Source organism: Terrapene carolina, unplaced genomic scaffold (assembly GCF_002925995.2).
Source record: "Terrapene carolina triunguis isolate 2854851 unplaced genomic scaffold, T_m_triunguis-2.0 Scaffold88, whole genome shotgun sequence".
NCBI classification, from domain to species: Eukaryota; Metazoa; Chordata; order Testudines; family Emydidae; genus Terrapene; species Terrapene triunguis.
Genome location: NW_020664439.1, coordinates 18211276 through 18224945, shown reverse-complemented (window position 1 = coordinate 18224945; position 13670 = coordinate 18211276). Strand labels below are relative to the sequence as shown.

The 13670-nt window shown below is 41.4% G+C and overlaps 1 protein-coding gene across 4 annotated transcripts in view; it reads right to left on the bottom strand.

Annotated features, from left to right (window-relative positions):
* The window catches only part of RASA2 (RAS p21 protein activator 2), a 101706-nt gene that overhangs the window by 60731 nt on the left and 27305 nt on the right, over positions 1-13670 (bottom strand). The gene's annotated exons all lie outside the window — the stretch shown is intronic.

Below are 13670 nucleotides of genomic sequence, written 5' to 3'. Positions count from 1 at the left end.
ACAAGAGATGCACCAATACAGAGACAACAGACCTGGTCTGCTGGAGTCCAGGGTCGATGCCATGAGGATAGTCAGTGTTGGTGAAGTATGCTGCCTCACAGTGTGCTTCTTCTCTCCACGCAACAGTGCATACGGCTGTTCTCCAGAAGCTGTCTTTGCACCTATGGGAGGACACTGAGCTCCTTCCTGAATTCCTGCCGCATTCATAGAGGTCCCTTTCGTTGCCTGACTTCAAATCCAGAGGCACAGATCAACATCAAAACTGGGGTTAAGCTGACTTTGTTGTCAGTGCCGGGTCTTTCACTGGCTCTATCTTCTTTGCACCAATCTTAGAAATTGCCAGTCTGCTTAATAGATGGTGGCTTGTCCATTAACAGGATTCTGGTGCTGGTTTCCTCCAGGTCTGATGAGACCTTCATGGACTACTCCAGAAGGTGGAGTTTCAGCTTTGCATCTCAATATGGGAATTCTCACATAGAAGGATAAGCATACAGGGAATCAGGGTGACCAGACAGCAAATGTGAAAAATCAGGACAGAGGTGGGGGGGGTAATAGGAGCCTATATAAGAAAAAGGCCCAAAAATCGGGACTGTCCCTATAAAATCAGGACATCTGGTCACCCTAGGTTATCTACTTGTAATGTGCAATTCCCCCAGGCAGAAGAGACACCTATTTTGCCTGTCCTTCGGGGGGGGATTAGTCCCTGGCAGGATGGACAGGGCTTGAAGCCCACAGGTTTCAAAGCCACTACTTGAGAAGCCCTGTATGGGGTGGGGGGAGGGAGGGGGGGAGGAGGTCTGACCAAAAAAGTTCAGTCCAGACCATTAATCATCAGTTCATGGCATTCAAAACAGGAGATCAGAAATGGTTCTGAAGATTTGTAGAACATTTTGAAGTTCAATCTGAGTTGAAAACTAGAGGGTTGAACACTCACCAGGATCCGTCTTGCTGCCACAGGCAATAAGGAAACTGAGGAATGATCATGGCCAGCCCACCATTCACTCCCTCAAATGGGATCCTGAGGCATCAAAGGGCAATGTGCAGCCCTGATGGACACTGCTATTAAAAAAAAAAAAAAAAAAAATCCAGTCTTGCATGCACGAGGCACATGTGCACCTAGAGTGGGATCCACAATGACATAGCCAAAGACTATCCAGTTTTGTCAGCATAACAGCTTAACCAAAAGCGACAACACCAAGTGGAAAATGAGTTTGTGCCATACTTCTATTCTATGTAGCCATGTCTATCTGTGGATTCTGGGGGCTTGTCTACACTTACTGGGGGAATTGATGCGCAGCGATCAATGCTTCAGCAGTCGATTTAGTGGGTCTAGTGAAGACCTGCTAAATAGACTGCAAATCACTCTCCCGTCAACTCCTGTACTCCACCAGATTGAAAAAAAAAGAGTAAGGGGAGTCAACGGGAGAGTGTCTCCTGTTGACATCGTGTAGTGCAGACCCTGTGAGAAACAGATCTAAGCTACATCGATTTGACTTACGCTATTCATGTAACGCAAATTGCATAGCTTAGATCGACTTTTCACTGTTGTCGAGACAAGGCCTGGGAAAATCTGGGCTGCTATTCTAAGGTGCCTCAGCAAGAGACAGAGTGCCCACAGGTCATAAACATCGGGTGGGGGGAGCACAGCAGAAAACATACAGGGCACTGCACTTTGGGATGTATTACTGCAGAGCCAGGAAGAAGGAAAAATCAGCCAAACAACCAAAAACCCCACAACCCTTTATCTGGTTTGGTTTTGGGGGTTTGTGTGCTTTTGGGGGGGGAGGTCATGGAAAAAGCCTTCTGTAGGGCTTGCTGGATCCCTAGGGATAGCCAACACTGTGAACCAAAGTAGGCCTTGTCAGAATAGTAACACTTAGGTAGCAGCTAACCATAGGGTAACCAGATAGCAAGTGTGAAAAATCGGGCCGGGGGTCGGGGGTAATAGAAGCCCATATTAAAAAAAGCCTCAAATATCGGGACTGTCCCTATAAAAATTGGGACATCTGGTCACCCTAGCTAACCAAGTAAGCACCTTCCTGACTAGAGAGGATGGTACAAGAACACACCGACCTCTCAAGAGATGGTACAAGGACACAGACCCTGTGTAAGATAGGGATGGAAGGTGTATAATGAATGAGGCAGGGAATTGCAAGAAGAGAAAGGATTGTTTCCTGGTTAAGGTAGTTGAATTTAGCCCTGGAGAGCTGGATTGTGTCCCTGCCTGTACTACAAAATTCCTTTGTGATGCTAGGCAAGTCATGTGAAAAAAAAGTTTTTCACAGGTGATGACTAACTGCATGTCCTTCATTTTCTGGGTAAACCACTTTAGACTCGAGTCTGATTTGCAGAAGTGGTGAGCATTCACAGCTACCGCTGAAGTCAACAGGAGTTGTGTTCTGGATGTATAAAATGCTATACAGTAAGAACTCTAAAAAAAATTGGATCCTAGGCATCTCCAATTGGACACCCAAAAAATTAGTGCATACTTTTGACTTCAATCTCTCTGTGCCTCAGCTCCCCAGTTGTAAAATGGGGATAATACTCCAACTCACATGGGTGTGAGTGAAAATTAATGAATGTTAGTGAAGCACGCAGATTCTATAGTGGCAGAACCACAGAAATACTCATGAGGAAATTAGTAAGTCTGCCGTTAGAGTACTGTTTGGATGGTGTGCAGTAAATAAGGCCTGGGGCCACATAATGAATCATCAGGATAAACACTGAACTTCTACCAATTCTGTAAGAACCATCCATCCATCATGGGCTCTGAATGAGGCAGAGGTCCTGTGGAAAAAATAATGTGATTCTGTAATTAGACTATATCAGTGACTATACATAAAGGGGCCAAATCAAATGTTTCACAGGCAACCTTAATTTGGCATTTTCTAATCTTGAGTGCATAATTTTGTGATAACATTCCTTTAGTGTATTTTTATGTAATTTACTACATTTTCTAGGAAAGCAAACTAGAACACACAAATTCCATAACGTGGAATCATGCTGACTACCCATGTGGGTCATTGAAAGGATAAGAACTTTCAGATCTACAGCAAGGACCTCTACCACTTGAACTAGTGGAGTAATTGGTAATTGTAAGAGGCTGTTATCCTCTAATGTGATAAGCCACTTTGCCAGTGTGTTTCACAGCTATTTGTTGGCAGCAGAGACTCAAGAAATCTGGGTTCAATTCCCAATTATTGAAGAGAATGTTCTTTAGTGGTTATAAACTTTTCTGCCTTTGTCCCTTCCTCTGCTCCTGCCTACTCCTTTCCAATCCTTACTCCACAGTCCTCCTTGTGCTGCTTCTGACCCCGCTGCCTCTGTGTCAGGCTGCTTCTTCCTCCTCCACATTATCTGGGAGCCAAAAGTGAGGGGAAAGTGTCTGTGCTTTAAGTTCAGAAAAAACAGTTGCAAGGGAAGTCCTGTTTTACCCCTTGCAGCCCAGGGAAGGAGCATGTCCAGATATCTTTGAAGAATTTAGCTCTAACAAGTTTCTACTTGGCAAATGTGAACTGTTATTTTAAGAGGCTCAAAACTTGGTCAAATGAGGGCTGATTTTTACAGGGGTGGCAAAAGGCACTTCCCTGTTGTTAAGGCTGCACTCCTGCCATTTCAAATCCCTGATACAAAGCATGGAGGTGCTAGAGCTTTGAGGAAACTCTTGCAAGCATTTAACAAAAACCACCATGGACAAAATAAGCAATTCCCCCCAATCTCATGATTGGAAACAGCTGAACCATTTTAGCCGAAACTTTGAAAAAATAATTCAGCCTATAAAGTTTCAACCCTGACAACTAAAGGAAACTGAAAACAGTCTTATAATAGAAAGTGTTGGGCAACCTTAATTATAACCATCACTACCAGTTCTGCCTATAACAGATAAGCGGATGCAATACATGCACACACAGAGGAAATGGAGACAATATTGGTCAGCATGATACACAGTGGCAGCAAATGATATTTTATTAAAATTTTGTGACACCATATTGAGCATCTGACGAATTGTCAAATCAGCTGCACATCACATCACTCCTCCTCCCTCTCCAACTACAGAGAAAGGTAGCATCCTATCCCTCTTTAAAGGAGGGAGCACCACTTTTCTTTCCCAGTGGTGAGAAGCAAGCATCTGCTCCCTGTTACTTTTCCCACACACCCCACCCAAACCAGCTTGTCCCCGGCAGGGTCTTTTACGGGAACTTTCTCAGCAGTTCAGTTTCCCAGTTTGGGGTGGGAGTGGTTGTTACTACCCTGCCACCCAGAGGAAGACCCAGCTGCTCCCCATCAATGAGTCCATTCTACTGTAAGCTCTGAAACATTTGATACTTCTGAAACATTGAGGAAGTTCATCATCTCCTAGACTTTTCAAGGTCTAGTTGTGCACCATGCATCTTCAACATTCACAGTGCAAGTCATATTCCCTTCCCTTTATATTATGTTCCAGTTTACATAAAAATGAACCAGCTACCCACTACATGCTAGTCACTTATCCAACTGTTAATTCTCCTCCAATTCACACTTTTGAGTAAGGCACAACTGCTCTCCTTTCTACTCTTGTACAGAGAAGACCTGTCTGCTGCACTGGTTCAAGTCACAGTTTATACCAGCACACCACATATACACTAGGGTTTGCACCAGCGCAGCTAAACAATGCTGACAGGCCTAGTGATCTCTCCACTTTTGAAAGCACACAAACTTCTCACGAGTTATTTAAAACAATAAAAAAAAAAAAATAAAAGAGCTCAAGCTTGGCAAAGCAGAATATAAACAGTTCTCAAAATTTTTATGTTGAAATTATTAACGAGACAATAACTGGTTCTTTTAACATAGTCCATTAACAGGTTTATCTAAAGACTTACAGTGATTAAATATGTATAAATTTAGATTGCCTAAAAGTTTGCTAAAAGATTCTATGGTGAGACACCACAAGTAAAGATTCATAAAGAACGGACTGCTCTGAAGAATTTGAGGAGTGGGTGGGAAGATACAAGATTGATTTTTACTAACTGAAACAAGCTACAACTTGACATATAAAACACTGCTACTGTTGCTGCCCTATAAGGACAATAAAACCCTTAGCTGAGCTTTTCCATACTTACATCAAAACATGTATACGTCAGAAAAATGAAACGTTTATGTTCTAAATCCTTTGGGGCAAAGGCTGTTTTCTGCTGTGTACATCACTGGACACATGGGAGGAGGAGAGGAGAGGTGGAGACTTAAGTTTCTTTCATAAGGAAGTTTCAATGGCAACTATTTTGGGATCACTGCCAAATATTTTGTAAGCTGTTAATGTATTTGTCATTCAGTGCATGTAGTAAGAAAAATATTTGTTGAGCTTTGTGTAAGCACAGAAATTATGTCATAAAAAAACAGATTTACAGGGTGAAACAATGAGATATTAAAGACAATGCCAGTAATCTTAGAAAGAGCTCTTGAATGCCCAGTTAAGAGCCATCATTAATAGCGTTACTGTAACACTGTTAGCTTTAACCTAACTGCAAACATTTTTATTATATATCCCCTGATTACTGATACAAGGGACTACACAACTTATGTGAAGTTTTTTTGTTTTAAAACCATAGTGAATGGCTTACGGAACAAGCTAGTTAAGCAAACCATAACTGGCTTAGTGGAAAACTTCGATTCAGAACCATACAAGCTGTATCCATACACCTACCTGCAGCTAACAAGATTTTATAGAATCACAGAAATGTAGGGCTGAAAGGGACCATTAGAGGTCATCTATTCCAGCCCCCAGAACCAAGTATACCTAGAACTTCTTGTTAAAAACCTCTAAGGATGGGGATTCCAAAGTCTCCTTGGTAACCTATTTCAGTGCGTAAATATTTACAGTTAGAAAGTTTTTCCCAATATCTAACCTAAATCTTCCTTGCTACAGGAAGGAAGGAAGGTTTACTTCTTGTCCTACGTTCAGTTGACATGGAAAACAATTGATCACTGTCCTCTTTATAACAGCCCTTAACATATTTGAAGACTTATTAGGTTCCCCTTCAATCTTCTTTTCTCAAGGCTACAAATTCCCAGTTTGTTTGTTTTTAAACCTCTCTTTATAGGTTAAGTTTTCTAAGCCTTTTTATCACTTTTAGTGCTCTCCTGTGCTGAGCAGAGTGCAACAAATTACCTCTCATGTCTTGTCAAGAACAAAATCATGCCAGATCAACTTAATTTCCTTTTCTTGAAAAATTACTTGGCTTGTGAATAGAGGGGAAAATTGTAGAGGTGATATATCTCCATTTTAGTAAGGCTAATATACAGTCCCAGACAACATGCTCATAAGCAAACTAGGGAAATGTGGTCTAGGTGAAATTACTATAAAGTGGGTGCAAAGCTGGTTAAAAAAAAACTTTACTCAAAGAGTCCTTATCAATGGTTCACTATCAAACTGGGAAGACTTATCTACTGGAGTCATGCACGGGTCTGTCCTGGGTTTGGTACTATTCAATATGTTCACTAACGAGTTGTATAATGGAGTGGAAAGTACGCTTAAAATTTGTAGATGACAAACTGGGAAGGGTTGCAAGCATTTTGGAAGACAAGAAGGGAGTGAGAAACTGAAACAATGATCTGGGGTGTTCTGTCCTTGACAAGGCAGTCAGACTGCTTGGGATTTCCATATTGCCTCAAAGAATCTGCTGTGGAAGAAAACTGAGGATATGGAGGTCTCCTCCTGTGGTTTCTTCCCCTTGTTTTGGGATTGTCAAGCTACCCAGGCAGAAGAGTGGATATCTCTGGAGACTGAGGGTGGAATTGTTTCCTTTTAGGAAGAAATGTATATTTCCAATTATTTCAAAGTGGCCCTTGAATCTTTGATCCTGTGGAGCTTCTCATCTGTTTTTTGGGCAGAAGAACATAGGATACTCGAAGGAGAGATCCTCAATTGTCTGCTGGACCTCCTGTGGTAGACCTGACAATGGAAGCCAGGAACATCTGCACATAAATTACTGCAGATGCCATAGCTCTGGCTGCCGAATCTGCCCCATCTAAGGCAGCTAGCAGAGGCTCTAGCCACCAGTTTGCCTTCTTCTAAGACAGTCTGAAATTCCTGCCCAACATCCTCTGGCAACTTGTCTGAGAACGTCATTAATGTTCCAGAAGAAGAAGTCATATATGGCCAGTAAAACTTGCTTGTTAGAGATACAACACTGTAGGCCTGCTTTTGAATAAATATTTCTACTGAAAAGGTCAAGTCTCTTTGCATCTTTGTCCTTCAGGGTAGAAGAAGGCAGTCCCTGATTCACTCCTCCTTCATTTACTGCAGAGACAACAAAAGAACCTGACAACGGATGGTAATAAAAAATGCTCATAGTCTTGAAAGGACATGGTACCTTCTCTCGGTTCTCTTGGCTGTCAGAGGCAGAGAGGATGGTGTCGCTAAAGGAACTTGTAGGCTCCAGAATGGCCTCCTGACAGAGAGCCATTCTAAAAGGGCCTTTGGAATCCAGCATGTCCATGATACTATGTGAACTCTCCTGGACTACCTCAACAGGGATATCAAGAGAGGCAGCTACTCTCTTTAAAAGGTCTTGGTAAGCCCTGTAGTCATCTTGGACCAGTGAGGTAACTCTGAGCTACAGTCTCATCAGGTGATGACAACGATGAATGTAAAAGAGGCGGAGTCTGATCCTCCTGCAGTGTACTGGGTAGAAATTCCAAAGGTTGCAGGCCTTGAGGATTTTGCTCCGTACTGAGGTTTGGTACCAACGACATCCTCCTGGTATCTGGTAGGGATCTAAAAGTTGAGGAACTGGAAACAGGAGGTATTCACCATGGGTTTCAATAGGGCCATGGGTATGGCATAGAACCCCCCCCCCCAATCATGAGTGCTCCGAGATATTCTCTTTTATGTCGTCTCCGGACATGCAGTCCCTAACAGTAACGAAACTGTCTCAGTGAACAAGGGGAATGCTGTCACCTCTCTCAAGAGGGAGGGGCATAAGAGCCTACCTCAGACTCAGAGAAAGAGCCTGAGTCCACTGTCCAGAGAGGTGCTGTATCAGGGGATATCAAGGTAGGTTTACCCTAGACTGCAACAGTAGAGAAAATACCAGATGGTCTGATACTTTATCACCCTACAGTACCAAGCCACTAGACTGAAGTAAGCCCATAGCTGGTGTTTGTGCATGCATTGGTACCAGGCGAGCTGTCTCCTATACCACTGGGAACTCCCACATCAAAGGCAGATTAGGTCTCACGTTGCTGCACACGCCTCTGAAATGGTTAGTACCAACAGACTCTTATTGCTGATCTTGTTGCACAGAAGTAGTTGGCACCATGGTGGGGGTCAGTCCAGATGGCGCTGGTTCTGGAGCTGGAGCCAAGGACCCCTGATATGAAAAGGTTGGTAGCAGGGAGCATCTCATGCCAGAGGACCCCTTCCCCGGCCCTTCTGAACACTTATTGTTGGATGACACCAGGGACCTAGATTGTCTAGTGGACCTAAATCTCAGCTCCTTGGATAAATCCAACCTCTTGTGCTTCTTCTTTGACATCAGGGAAGGGGACTGGTGCCAGTGTTCCAAGACAATATCTGGAGGGACACTCCACACTGATGCTGAAGCAGTCAATGTATTTCCCAAGCAGGAAGGCTGAACACAAGGCAGGATGTGATGCAGCCTCGCTTCTCTGCCTTTCAGTGCTTATAGTTTCTGCAAGTTTGGCAGCAGTCCTTAACGTAGTCCTAATTTTAAGGAAGTGGGACAAGATTCCCTCAACAGCAGAGATATTTCGCAGCTGGCAAAAGGCTTAAATCTTGGAGACCAAGGCATAACCCGGTACCAGGAGTCAGCGACCCGTAACAAAAGGGAACGGACACTCCAATAAAATAACTTATGTCAATCTAAAAACTAACAAGTACCAACTATTTATAGAGAGATAGGATAAAATTCCATGTAATGAGAGAAAGCTTGCTGAAGCAAGCCAACACGCTCCTACCTCTAACAACAGCTGGGGCTTCGGACAAGGCAGCGAAGGGCACATGCACTGCCCTGATGGAGATTTTTCACTTAGCATAGTACTGAACTCTGGTGCACTGGGAGTACACATAACTGAAGTGGAATGTACATGTATAATCAAAGAACTCCTCTAACGTGTAATCTTGCTAACAGCCTGTGTCCTCTCCCTCCCCTCAAACTCTTTAAAGGAAAAATATTCATGACAGTTCAACTGTTAGGTCTTTATGGACGTGAAGGTTAATTTACATAACATGCATATCAGAGACACTAAGCACACAAGTATAAAATAATCTGAACATTGTCAGAAATACTAGAGAACCCCCATAGAGTTAAAGCAAAAACCACAAACACACAACGCTACTTATCAGCTCAAAAAAAGCAGTAAGTAAAACACACACCTTTCAACATGCTTGGAAAGTGTTCTGGGGCTCCAAAACAAGTTATGTAATATTCTTATGGCATTATGGCATGTATTAAAAATAGTCCTATGTTTATTTCAGAGTCACTGTACACACACCTCCCCATCAAGTTGGGGAGATTCCATCTCACAGTGGCAGCTTCCCTCCAAATTTTCAACTATACTTAAGAAAATAAGAATGTTCACACTGTCAGATCAAAGGTCCATCTAGCCCAGTATCCTGTCTTCTGACAGTGGCCAACGACAGGTGCTTCAGAGGGAATGAACAGATCCATCAAGTGATTCATCTCGTCGCCCATTCCCAGCTTCTGGCAAACAGAAGCTAAGGACACCATCCCTTCCCATCCTGGCTAATAACCATTGATGGATCTATCCTTCATGAATTTATCTAGCTCTTTTTTGAATCCTATTAGAGTCCAATGCAAATTCACACCACTGGCTTATTCCAGCTTCTCAGCACATTTCAGTCTCCTCTAGCTCAAATTCTAACCTTTTTCCTTACTGTCCCCTACACTTTGCTTCCACAGTAGCCAGAATGTCATCCACTGTAACATGGAAATATTTGTGAGCGCACAAACCCAAACCACTAGGATCTGGTTAGCTTGGGGATTCCCACTACTTGACACTATTAGAAGACACGAGTATCATTTTAAGAGTTCAAGGTCATCTTTTCTTGGCAGCAGGGTATGCAGGCTAGAGGTATGGGTTTGCTCCCACAAAGAGGATCATCAGAATAGATGTGCAGCCAGTCATTTTTCTGTAGTGCTATACAGTAGATTCTCAGAGTTATAAATACCTGAGGAATGGAGGTTGTTCGTAACTCTGAAATGTTCTTAACTCTGAACAAAACATAGTTTTTTCAAAAGTTTACAATTGAACATTCACCTAATACAGCTTTGGAACTTTACTATGCTGAAGAAAAATGCTGCTTTCCCTTTATTTATTTATTTTTAGTAGTTTAGGTTTAAACACAGTACTGTACTGGCTTTTTTTGTCTCTGCTGCTGACTGATTGCATACTTACAGTTCTAAACGAGGTCTGTGGCAGATTGGTCATTTCATAACTCTGGTGTTCGTAACGGAGGTTCTTCTGTACATCCAAGCCAGGCTTGCAAGCCGACTTGGAGCATATGTTCAAACTTCCCTCTCTCCAGGAGAGATCTAAGCACTGTATGTGAAGGCTAGTGAACTTCACTCAGAAGCACAATGTTTCAGTTGCGCTGCATTCCAGCAAATTTGTTTCTGAGTGAGGGTACGGGAAGAACCTAAGAAAATTTTTATACTACTACTTCCCATCTGCAGAACTTTGACAAGGTAAAAATCTGGACCCTTCCCAATGTCTTTGACACTTGACTCTCAGTACATGCAAGACGGTTGAGACTATGAATTGTGTAGCAGGGGCCATCCCCACTTCATCCAAAATACAGCCATTCAAATTAGTTAAATAGAGATAGTAAAGGAAAAATAATTAAAACTTTGAAATTGTTTCCATTTCACAGTGCTCACAATGGGGCAACAAGTTGCTGGGTTTTTTTTCAAATTTTTGAAGATGCAGGTTAGTGTGGTTCCCCCCCCCTTTTTTTCCCCCCCCTCTCTTTTTGGCCACTGACAGCAGTAAATGAGCAGTGTATCCAGGGTTCCCCCACCCCAACACACTTTTTATTCCCTTCTGCTTTCATTTTTCCTTTTTCCACTGTAACTTTTCAAAGTGTTTCCACCTTTTTAAAAAGTTTCTTTCACTTTTTAAAGTAGAAAGAAGAAAAAAAAATAAACATCAATTCACTCTTAAATTCAGTGGCAAAAAAAAGGAAAAATTCTGAAAAGGTTAGTGACCAAAAACGCTGCTTATATTTTTAAATTGCTTATCAAAATGACGTTTTCCCTTATGAAAATGTACTTTAACAAGTAATTTCCTCAGATGAAAAATTCTGAGCAGTTCTAAGTCAGTCATGTTCTTAACGCTAACTGAAAAGGAATCAGAGGCCTGATATCAGTTCAGAAACTCTGTAAATAATTGTCAGTTAGGGGTACTTTTTCACCAGTGTAGTTATACCAGTATACAAAACACCTTTATATCAGAATAACTGGATCCATATTACAGAAGGTTGTACTGTTTTAATTATACTGGTATAGTACAGCTTTTGTCTGTAGACAAGCCCTAAAATTAGAAGAAAATTTAAATGGTAACTAAAGCAAACTTGCAAATGTGTTTCAAGACTAACTTGGACTGTCCACCAAACTTTTAATGTGTGGGCTAAAACCAAAACCTTGTTAATAGTTCAAAACCCAAGACAGATATTGCCTTTATTTTTATGAGCTTTTACCTTCCTGTGCTCCAAATTGCCACTGTGGCCCAAATAGCATAGAGCTATTGGAACCACAGGTTTACAGATAGGTCTACCGTCTCTATCTTAACAGCATCACCTAGCTTCTTGCCTTAGAGAAGTCTTATTAACCCCTCTGAGGGCAAATTTAAGAACTTTTTACTTCATAAAGCTTTTGCCATGCAATACCATGTGGTTCTCTTCTCTGATTTACCTTTCTACTGAATATTTATCAGGATTCAGTGATATTTCCAATTCTAGTTTATATTCAATATTTTTGAGTTGTTCTAGAAATTGTCAAAATTTGCTGAAATACTGTGATGTTTTGCATAGTTATTTTCACTTATCTAAAAACTATGTGGCAAACAATGCACTCCCCACAGAAATGGTAAAATGCACTGCTGGTAGTATAGTGCAAAAGAAATCAAGATAATTTTTTTCTTACTAACAAGCTTAAGTACTTCATGACTCCATCTAGTTTTTCTGCATCTGCAAATCGTATGCCAGAACACAGAACATCTCTATAGTTAATTAGAATTAACATCTCTATTGCTGACATTTCCTAAATAGGTGTTAATGTTATATTAGTGATGGCCAACATTTTGCCTATGTATGAAATTTAGGTTATTCATCAGGCATATGGTAAGCACAGCTTCACTAAATTAATAAAGGTAGAAGAGAAAAAAAAAGCCCAAGAGCAAAAGTGTATCCTGAATACACCAAAGGAACATATGCTACTTCAGTGCCATATCATCCAGCTGCACTCGGAATTAGGGATGGGAGTCAGGTGGAAAACAGCAGAGAACAGATGGCTAAGTGCATAGTCTGAAGAGTGGATGGTATAGAAAAAGCGGCATTTACAAGCCGCTTTTGGAAGAAGTGAACATTTCCTGCATTGTTATTTGAGAGAGCAAAGTTTGCTATTTTTCTGTATCTAGAACATTATACACTAAAGTTGTTTATGAACAGCTTCATATTTGCCTAATACATGTAGAGTATACAGCTAAAAGCAAGCTACTGTTCCACGTATTTCTTTGCGAATAAGAATCAAGTGCGATACCCACTTAAACCAAAGAAGGAATGACATTTCCACATTCTGAATGGCTTTCTGGGAGAAGGGTCTGGTTGATTAGCACTCACATGGTACTGGGGGGAAGAATGAAACACTAAATTATGCAATGTTTTGATTTGTTCTAATAGTATACGATATTAATTCAGATGTTTCTTTGAACAAAGATTTTTCCAACAAGTTTGGGCACACAACTCTGTGCCTACCTGCATGCCCAAGTAATGTAATTCTACAGGTGTAAAATTACAATGCACAAGTGGATAATTCTGGGCATTAACATGCCTACCTTATTTGAAAATCTCACCCATAGATCCCCCTTTTACAGAAAGTTTAATCCTCCTGACTAGATTAACTGAAGGGTTGTGGGTCCTGTCCTTGTGTAAGTTTGAGAAAATCGTACTAAGTTTTTTTTAATATATAAAAATAACCACAGCAGCAACATTCTAAAGGAGGTTCTCAAGAGCCTCCTGTTGAATGTTCTCCATCAAATTGAAAGGAGGACTAATGCAATTTCCCTGCTTACAGTAGAATGCAACTCATCTCTAGGTGCTGCTAAGACAACGCTGCCAGCGGAACTTAACTCACAGGCTCAAGAAGAGAAAAATTATTTTTGGAATGTACCCAGTGTCAGGTATTTAAAAAACACTCCACAGGAAGGGCACCCCAGAATACTCCAACCCGGAGGTCCTTCAAACACCATTTCAAATTACATATATCAAACACTGTGCTATACTACCAAGACACTTAAATGGAAAAAACAAAACAAGTTTGTATATTTCCCAGTTCTTCACCCCTCTTCTCTGCAAGCACATGCCTTTTGCACAATGTTTTTAAAGAAATACACTATCTTTTTCTGGTACACACACACACACACACACACACACA